The sequence below is a fragment of the Saccopteryx leptura genome, chromosome 4, assembly GCF_036850995.1.
Source record: "Saccopteryx leptura isolate mSacLep1 chromosome 4, mSacLep1_pri_phased_curated, whole genome shotgun sequence".
Taxonomy (NCBI): domain Eukaryota; kingdom Metazoa; phylum Chordata; class Mammalia; order Chiroptera; family Emballonuridae; genus Saccopteryx; species Saccopteryx leptura.
In genome coordinates this window covers 187581227-187591598 of record NC_089506.1, presented here as the reverse complement: position 1 = coordinate 187591598, position 10372 = coordinate 187581227, and positions in this window count along the sequence as shown.

Here is a 10372-nt window from a genome sequence, read left to right as displayed (position 1 = left end):
AATAAGTTAATCAGAAAAAAAAAACTAAGAACTATATGAATCCATACATAGATGGGACATAAAAATGAGACTCAGAGACATGGACAAGAATGTGATGGTAACAGCGGGGGGGTGAGGAAGGAGAGAGAGTGGGTGGGGTGAGGGGAGGGGCACAAAGAAAACCAGATAGAAGTTGATGGAAGACAATTTGACTTTGGGTGAGGAGTATGCAACATATTCAAATGTCAAAATAATCTGGATATATTTTCTCTGAACATATCTACTCTGATTTATCAATGTCACTGCATTAAAATTAATAATAAAAAAAGAAAAGAAAGAAAGATAGGAGAGAGAGAGAGAAAAGAAAGACATAGAGACAACAGGCGAAGAAGCAGGAAGCATCAACTCCCATAAGTGCCTTGACCAGGCAAGCCTAGGGTTTCGAACCGGCGACCTCAGAATTCCAGGTCGATGCTTCATCCACTGAACCACCAGAGGTCTGGCAGAATCCACATTTCTTTAGCCCCTTTCTATTCAATCCTTTTGAGAACACAGTCTGATATATTGTGTCTAGTCTTGAATGCCCACACAATACTGTTGAGGGTTTCCCATGTGCCATAGTCATAAAAAGAAGTCAAAGAATGGAGGCAGGAAATTATCGCTAGTATATCCCACCCATATTCCAGTTTTATAAATGATATAGATATAACATTAATGTAATAATATACTATTACATATAATTATAGTATATTATATATATATCAATATAATATATTATTATAGTATTACATTAAAAATGTCAAGAGATTTCAGTTACAGGAGTAAAATAAGAAAATGGCATATTCCTATATCGCCTTCTTATTTACTATCATGTCATTCTTATATACCCTGTGCTTCCTCACCATTATAAGAATATGTTGAACTTCTTTGTTTCCCTATCTCAGTACAGATACTAAAACTTTTTATTTCACTGAGTTTATTTTGGCTCCATATTGTTGCTTAGTTTTAGAATAGATTCTGTGTATCATCACTTTCTTCAAAACCTACTATGTAATGCTTTCACCTGGTGCTCTCCTCACCAGAATATGATATCTCTAGTCACGGAAATGGCGCTGTGAGCAGTGCTTCCGACAGATCTCCCCAAAATCACAACAAATTTATCAACTAGAAACAGAAAAATTTATCCTCGGAGCATTCCAGAGTTCCACACAAACTGAAAGCAAAAGGACTGTTATCACTTGAATCTGAGAGACGAGGGTGTGGAGGAAGCTAACTACCGCAGGGACCTTCATTCAAGCCGTGGAGGGAGTGCACTTGTGGTGAGTCGGCCCACACTCGGGAGTGGCGAGCAGCCGCCAGCGCGCGCCCGGTCCGGTTGCAGAGCGAGCACCGCTAACGTTCCCAGCGGCCCGCGCACTGCGAGTGAGAGTCCCCAGCCACCGGTGCCCGGAGAACCCCATTCGCGCGCGTGCCCTGGGCATCCTACGTGCCCAGAGCGCCCTACTGGCTCGCACACCCAGGGTGCCCCATTATCCTGTGGCCGGTGCGCCCCACCCACCAGCGGCTGGGCGAGCGGGAGAGGCGCCAGGGCGGTCTTCCCTACTTGGGAGATTCTCTCTGTGGGCGGGGCACCTCACCCAGCCATTCAAGCTAACAATCAAGCATTGGGGGAGGGGCACGCAGGCAGCCTGAAATACCTTCCGGAGCACAGCTGCGGACCCAATCACTGAAATTAGCTTAACTCACGAAATCAGCACACCCACAGGCTCTAATTGATAAGATCTCTCCCAGTTCAGTGATCCAAGACAAGAGGCGTGATATTTTTTAGTGCCTCTCGCTAAAGGGGCGGGGGCAACTTCTGATTGATAGAGCCTCCATATTCAGGGATAAATGCTAACAAGAGGGACTTGGCAGATAATAAGATCTATACTACACTAGTCGCAAGCAGAGACTAGTGCCTCTTCTTCCCAGCCAAAACAGGCTACAAAGTGTAGAAAGCCTGGGTTGAGTGGTCCAACTGAATGCTAGGTGCTGAACAGTCACCTTGACAACAATTGACTCCCACCCCCGCCTGATTACACTGGAGGCTCTGACTGCCAGAGCCTTTCCCAAAGCCTTGCGCTGAGTGGGGATAGAGTGGGGATTTCCTAGCTCTTTGAGCCTCTTACTCCCCAGGCAGAAGCAGTAGCAGCCTTATAGCTGGATCACCAGGCTGCTAATTCAGGAAGGGGGGACTAGGAGAGAGACTCCAGAAAAGCAAACTCTCTCATCGTTGGACCCTGCAAATGCCAACAAGCCTTGACTACCAGCAAGACTAAAGCCAATTATATGACATTGCCATAGAATCCCATCAACTGCAAATCCCTACCTAGGTGTGACACAGGGGCAGAGCCTGGGGTACAGAGTCACCAACCAGGAAGAGGGAGAGAAAAGAAAAAGGAAGAAGTTAACCTCTCAAAATCAAGAAAAATCCACAGACTTTACAACTTGTTCCACTAATTTTTTTTGTTGTTGTTGTTTGTTTCTTCTATCTTATTGCCTTTATTATTATTATTTCTATTTCCTCCACCTCGGTCCTTCTATTCTCTGCCAATCTTATGCTTCCCTTTTCTTGAACTACACTACCCATGAATGTTACATTTTATTTCTTTTCTTCATCCTCACACTCCTTTAAGGTTATACTCCAAAACACTTAACTCTCACTCTCTCCTCTTTTATTTTTTTTTTGTTTTGCTTTATTTTGTTTTTTTTTCTTCCTTTTTTTTTTCTTCCTTCGTTTTTCTCTTTTTCTTATTTTTTCCTTTCTATTCGTTTTTTCTTTTCTCATTTTACTTTTCCTCCCATTTAATCCTCAATCACGAACAAATTAGTTAATTTGGGACTCAAAAGTTTTTTTTTGGTTTTATTTTTCTTTTTTGCTTTTGTTTTTGTTTTTTTGTTTGTTTGTTTGTTTATTTTTGTGGCATTTTGGGTACTTTTTACGTTGCTTTTTAACTCACTAGCATTCCTCCCAACCCAAGGTCTCCATTGTATTTAGTCTTCGCTCCACTTAATACAACAGATTTTTACTTATTTTTTTTTTTCTTCTTTATTATTCTTTTTTTTTTCTCCTTTTTTCTGGTTCCCTCTTATCCCTCTCATTATATCTCTTAGTTGACCATCACTTACAAGCAAATCATCTTATGCTTGTCTAAGATTTTCTTCCTTTTTTTTTTTTTTTTTTTTTTTTTTGCATTTAGTAGGTCCGTACTCGCTTTTTTTGCCCCTTGAACTCTTCACCCCAAATCAGGCCCTCCATTATAGGCAGTTTTTGTTCCATTTAGCATAATATAATTCACAGGTCATCACGATATTTCCCTGAGGAGGGGAGAGGAGAGAAAGAGAAGAAAGAAAAAAGGGGGAAATAATAAATTATTACTGTTTTTTTTTGTGGGGTGTTTTACCTTTTTTTTTTTTTTTTTTACTTTTTACTCTTTATTAATTCTAATTAGTGCTATCAACAAGACCACCCTCAGATGCCAATAAGAAAGAGGAAATCGAATATTATGGATACAAAATAAAGAGAGGTAACACAAATAGATGTGGAAAAATCTATGGAGAAAAGACTTAACATATTGGAAGCCTTGGAGCTAAATGACAGAGAATTTAAAATAGAAATCTTAAAAATACTCAGAGATATACAAGAAAACACAGAAAGGCAATATAGGGAGATCAGAAAACAACTCAATGAACACAAAGAATATATTACCAAGGAAATTGAAACTATAAAAACAAATCAAACAGAAATGAAAAACTCAATTCACGAGCTGAAAAACGAGGTAACAAGCTTAGCTAACAGAACAGCCCAGATAGAAGATAGGATTAGTGAAATAGAAGACAAACAACTTGAGGCACAACAGAGAGAAGAAGAAAGAGACTCAAAAATAATAAAAAACGAGAAAGCTCTACAGGAATTGTCTGACTCCATCAGAAAGAATAACATAAGAATAATAGGTATATCAGAGGGAGAAGAGAAAGAAAATGAAATGGAGAATATACTCAAACAAATAATAGACGAGAACTTCCCAAGCCTGTGGAAAGAACTAAAACCTCAAATTCGAGAAGCAAACAGAACACCGAGTTTTCTTAACCCCAACAAACCCACTCCAAGGCACATCATAATAAAGATGACACAAACCAATGACAAAGAAAAAATTCTCAAGGCAGCCAGGGAAAAGAAGAGTACAACATATAAAGGAAGGCCTATTAGATTATCATCAGATTTCTCAGCAGAAACTCTACAAGCTAGAAGAGAGTGGACCCCAATATTTAAAGCCCTGAAAGAGAGGAACTTTCAGCCAAGAATACTATACCCATCAAAGCTATCCTTCAAGTACGAAGGAGATATAAAAACATTCACAAATACAGAAAAGATGAGAGAATTTATCACGAGAAAGCCCCCACTCCAGGAAATACTAAAGGGGGTTTTCCAACCAGATTCAAAGAACAAAAAAAAACAACACCACAAGTAACAGCTCCACCAAGAACACAATAAAACCAAACTTAAACTGTGACAACAAAGGAAAAAAAGCGGGGAGAGGATGGAGATTAACAGTAGCAAAGGACGATGAAGTGCAGAAATACTCATAAGATAGGGTACTACAATGAATATGGTAGGTACCTTTTTCATTACTTAGTGGTAACCACCCTTGAAAAAACCACCACAAAAACACTTGACTTAAAAAAGGTAGCAACAGAGGAAAGAAGTATGGAACACAAACAAACAAAAACAAATGATAGAAAAACAAAAGAGAAGAATCAAACAAGATACAAAACTAACAGAAAGCAATTTATAAAATGGCAGTAGGGAACCCACAAGTGTCAATAATTACACTAAATATAAATGGATTAAACTTACCAATAAAAAGACACAGAGTAGCAGAATGGATTAAAAAAGAAAATCCAACTATATGCTGCCTACAAGAAACACATCTAAGCAACAAGGATAAAAACAAATTCAAAGTAAAAGGCTGGAAAACAATACTCCAAGCAAACAACATCCAAAAAAAAGCAGGTGTAGCAATACTCATATCTAATAATGCTGACTGACTACAAGACAGAAAAAGTACTCAGAGACAAAAATGGTCATTTCATAATGATTAAGGGGAAGTTGAATCAAGAAGACATAACAATCCTTAATATATATGCACCAAACCAAGGAGCACCAAAATATATAAGACAGCTACTTATTGACCTTAAAACAAAAACCAACAAAAATACAATCATACTTGGAGACCTCAATACACCGCTGACGGCTCTAGATCGGTCATCCAAACAGAGAATCAATAAAGATATAGTGGCCTTAAACGAAATACTAGAACACCTGTATATAATAGACATCTATAGGACACTTCATCCCAAAGTGACAGAGTATATATTTTTCTCTAGTGTACATGGAACATTCTCAAGAATTGACCATACGTTGGGCCACAAAGACAATATCAGCAAATTCAGAAAAATTGAAATTGTACCAAGCATATTTTCTGATCATAAAGCCTTGAAACTAGAATTCAACTGCAAAAAAGAGGGGGAAAAACCCACAAAAATGTGGAAACTAAACAACATACTTCTAAAAAATGAATGGGTCAAAGAAGAAATAAGCGCAGAGATCAAAAGATATATACAGACAAATGAAAATGAAAATACGACATATCAGAATCTCTGGGATGCAGCTAAAGCAGTAATAAGAGGAAAGTTCATATCACTTCAGGCCTATATGAACAAACAAGAGAGAGCCCAAGTAAACCACTTAACTTCACACCTTAAGGAACTAGAAAAAGAAGAACAAAGACAACCCAAAACCAGCCAAAGAAAGGAGATAATAAAAACCAGAGCAGAAATAAATGAAATAGAGAACAGAAAAACTATAGAAAAAATCAATAAAACAAGGAGCTGGTTCTTTGAAAAGATCAACAAAATTGACAAACCCTTGGCAAGACTCACCAAGGAAAAAAGGCACAGGACTCAAATAAATAAAATCCAAAATGAAAGAGGAGAGATCACCACAGACATCATAGATATACAAAGAATTATTGTAGAATACTATGAAAAATTATATGCCACCAAATACAACAATCTAGAAGAAATGGATAAATTCCTAGAACAATACAACCTTCCTAGACTGAGTCATGAAGAAGCAGAAAGCCTAAACAGACCAATCAGCAGGGAGGAAATAGAAAAAACGATTAAAAACCTCCCCAAAAATAAAAGTCCAGGCCCAGACGGTTATACTAGTGAATTCTATCAAACATTCAAAGAAGACTTGGTTCCTATTCTACTCAAAGTCTTCCAAAAAATTGAAGAAGAAGCAATACTTCCAAACACTTTTTATGAGGCCAACATAACCCTCATACCAAAACCTGGCAAGGATGGCACAAAGAAAGAAAACTACAGACCAATATCTCTAATGAATACAGATGCTAAAATACTAAACAAAATACTGGCAAACCGAATACAACATATTAAAAAAATAATACATCATGATCAAGTGGGATTCATCCCAGAATCTCAAGGATGGTTCAACATATGCAAAACGGTTAACGTAATACACCATATCAACAAAACAAAGAACAAAAACCACATGATCTTATCAATAGATGCAGAAAAGGCTTTTGATAAAATACAACACAATTTTATGTTTAAGACTCTCAACAAAATGGGTATAGAAGGAAAATATCTCAACATGATAAAGGCCATATTTGATAAACCAGCCAACATCATATTAAACGGCATAAAACTGAGGACTTTCTACCTTAAATCAGGAACAAGACAGGGTTGTCCACTCTCTCCACTCTTATTTAACGTGGTGCTAGAAGTTCTGGTCAGAGCAATCAGACAAGAGAAAGAAATTAAAGGCATCCATATCAGAAAAGAAGAAGTAAAGGTATCACTTTTTGCTGATGATATGATCCTATACATCGAAAACCCAAAGGACTCCACAAAAAGATTATTAGAAACAATAAACCAATACAGTAAGGTCGCAGGATACAAAATTAACATACAAAAGTCCATAGCCTTTCTATATGCCAACAATGAAATATTAGAAAACGAACTCAAAAAAATAATCCCCTTCACGATTGCAACAAAAAAAATAAAATACCTAGGAATAAACATAACAAAGAATGTAAAGGACCTATATAACGAAAACTACAAGGCATTATTAAGAGAAATAGAAAAAGACACAATGAGATGGAAAAATATTCCTAGTTCTTGGATAGGAAGAATAAATATAATTAAAATGGCCATATTACCCAAAGCAATATATAAATTTAATGCAATTCCCATCAAAATTTCTATGAGATTTTTTAAAGAAATGGAACAAAAAATCATCAGATTTATTTGGAACTATAAAAAACCCTGAATAGCCAAAACAATCCTAAGGAAAAAGAATGAAGCTGGGGGCATTACAATACCTGACTTTAAACTATATTATAGGGCCACGATAATCAAAACAGCATGGTATTGGCAGAAAAATAGACACTCAGACCAATGGAACAGAATAGAAAGCCCAGAAACAAAACCACATATATATGGTCAAATAATCTTTGATAAAGGTGCCAACAACACACAATGGAGAAAAGAAAGCCTCTTCAACAAATGGTGTTGGGAAAACTGGAAAACCACATGCAAAAGAATGAAACTCGACTACAGCCTGTCCCCGTGTACTAAAATTAATTCAAAATGGATCAAAGACCTAAATATAAGACCTGAAACAATAAAGTACATAGAAGAAGACATAGGTGCTAAAATCATGGACCTGGGTTTTAAAGAACATTTTATGAACTTGACTCCAATGGCAAGAGAAGTGAAGGCAAAGATAAATGAATGGGACTACATCAGAATAAAAAGTTTTTGCTCAGCAACAGAAACTGATATCAAAATAAACAGACAGCCAACTAAATGGGAAATGATATTTTCAAACAACAGCTCAGATAAGGGCCTAATATCCAAAATTTACAAAGAACTCATAAAACTCAACAACAAACAAACAAACAATCCAATAAAAAAATGGGAAGAGGACATGAACAGACACTTCTCCCAGGAAGAGATACAAATGGCCAACAGATATATGAAAATATGTTCAGCTTCATTAGTTATTAGAGAAATGCAAATCAAAACTACAATGAGATACCACCTCACCCCTGTTAGATTAGCTATTATCAACAAGACGGGTAATAGCAAATGTTGGAGAGGCTGCGGAGAAAAGGGAACTCTCATCCACTGTTGGTGGGACTATAAAGTAGTACAACCAATGGAACAGAATAGAAAGCCCAGAAACAAAACCACATATATATGGTCAAATAATCTTTGATAAAGGGGCCAACAACACACAATGGAGAAAAGAAAGCCTCTTCAACAAATGGTGTTGGGAAAACTGGAAAACCACATGCAAAAGAATTATGGAGGAAAGTATGGTGGTTCCTCAAAAAACTGAAAATAGAACTACCTCATGACCCAGCAATCCCTCTACTGGGTATATACCCCAAAACCTCAGAAACATTGATACGTAAAGACACATGTAGCCCCATGTTCATTGCAGCACTGTTCACAGTGGCCAAGACATGGAAACAACCAAAAAGCCCTTCAATAGAAGACTGGATAAAGAAGATGTGGCACATATACACTATGGAATACTACTCAGCCATAAGAAATGATGACATCAGATCATTTACAGCAAAATGGTGGGATCTTGATAACATTATACGGAGTGAAATAAGTGCATCAGAAAAAAACAAGAACTACATGATTCCATACATTGGTGGAACATAAAAACGAGACTAAGAGACATGGACAAGAGTGTGGTGGTTACCAGGGGTGGGGGGAGGGAGGACATGGGAGGGAGGGAGGGAGAGAGTTAGGGGGAGGGGGAGGGGCACAGAGAACTAGATAGAGAGTGGCGGAGGACAATCTGACTTTGGGCGAGGGGTATGCAACATAATTTAATGACAAAATAACCTAGACACGTTTTCTTTGAATATATGTACCCTGATTTATTAATGTCATCCCATTACCATTAATAAAAATTTATTAAAAAAAAAAAAGAATATGATATCTCTACATTACATTTATATATTTGTTTGGATAATATTTGATGAGTATGTCTTAAGCAACATGTTGGGTAGCAGGTGTATAGTGCCCCCATGTAAAACAAATATGAATGGATAACAAAGCATGAGCCATATATACATATATGCTGTCTACAAGAGACCTACCTCACAATAAAAGATGCACACAGACTGAAAGTGAAGAAATGGGAAAAATTATTTCATGTAAATATAAATGAAAACATAACTGGGGTAGCAATATTTATATCAGACAAAATAGACTGCAAAACAAGGCCATAAAAAGAAACAAAGGAAGATATTACATAGTACTAAAGGGATTGATCTAACAAAAGGATATAACCCTCGAAAACACCAATACACTCACACTCAACATAGGAGCAAATATATATATATAAAGAAAATTTTGTTGAACATTAAAGAAGAGAGTAATACAGTCACAGTCATAGTACGGGATTTTTACATTGCAATGAGGCCCTGGCCCATGGCTCAGTGGTAGAGCATTGCCCAGCGTGTAGAAGTCCTGGGTTTGATTCCTGGTCAGGGCACACAGAAGTGATCATAGACTTCTCTGACTCTCCTCTTCCCCCCCCCCCTCTTTCCCTCTTGCCGCCATGGATCTAATGGTTTGAAAAAGTGGGCCCTGGGTGAGGATGGCTCCATGGCCTCACCTCAGCAGCAGCCTCAGATGGGCAAAGCATCCCCCGGTAGGGAGCTTGCTAGTGGATCCCAGTCAGGGCACATGCGGAGGCCTATCTCTCTGCCTCCCTGCCTTTCAATTAAAAAAAACAACAAACCAACACTTCATTGACATCAATAAATAGATATTCCAGACAAAAAATATCAACAAGGCAACAGCATCTTAAACAACACACTGGAGCAGATGGATTTATAATTGATACCTACAGAACATTTCATCCCAATGCAGCAGAATATACATTCTTTTCAAGTGCACATGGAACATTCTCTAGATGGACCACATGTTAGGGCACTAAGGTTTTTTTTTAGTTCTCTTTCATTGGTCTGGCTTTCCAGAACTTTTGTTCCCTGAGAAAATAGATGTCTTCACTGTGTCAGGGGACCAATTTCATGGGGGAATGTGGTGGGCAATGGGGTTCCAAATCTGAAATCCCAGTGTTGTCCCCTGAAGTCAGACACTGCCAGAAGAACAGCTGTGATCTGTAAGGATGGGTGAACTCAGGGAAGCTACCTCCTGCCTTTGTTGCTTTGCTCTCCCAGTAATGGTGACTGGCAGATCTCTGCAGCCTCCCTCTGTGCCTTCAACCAACTCT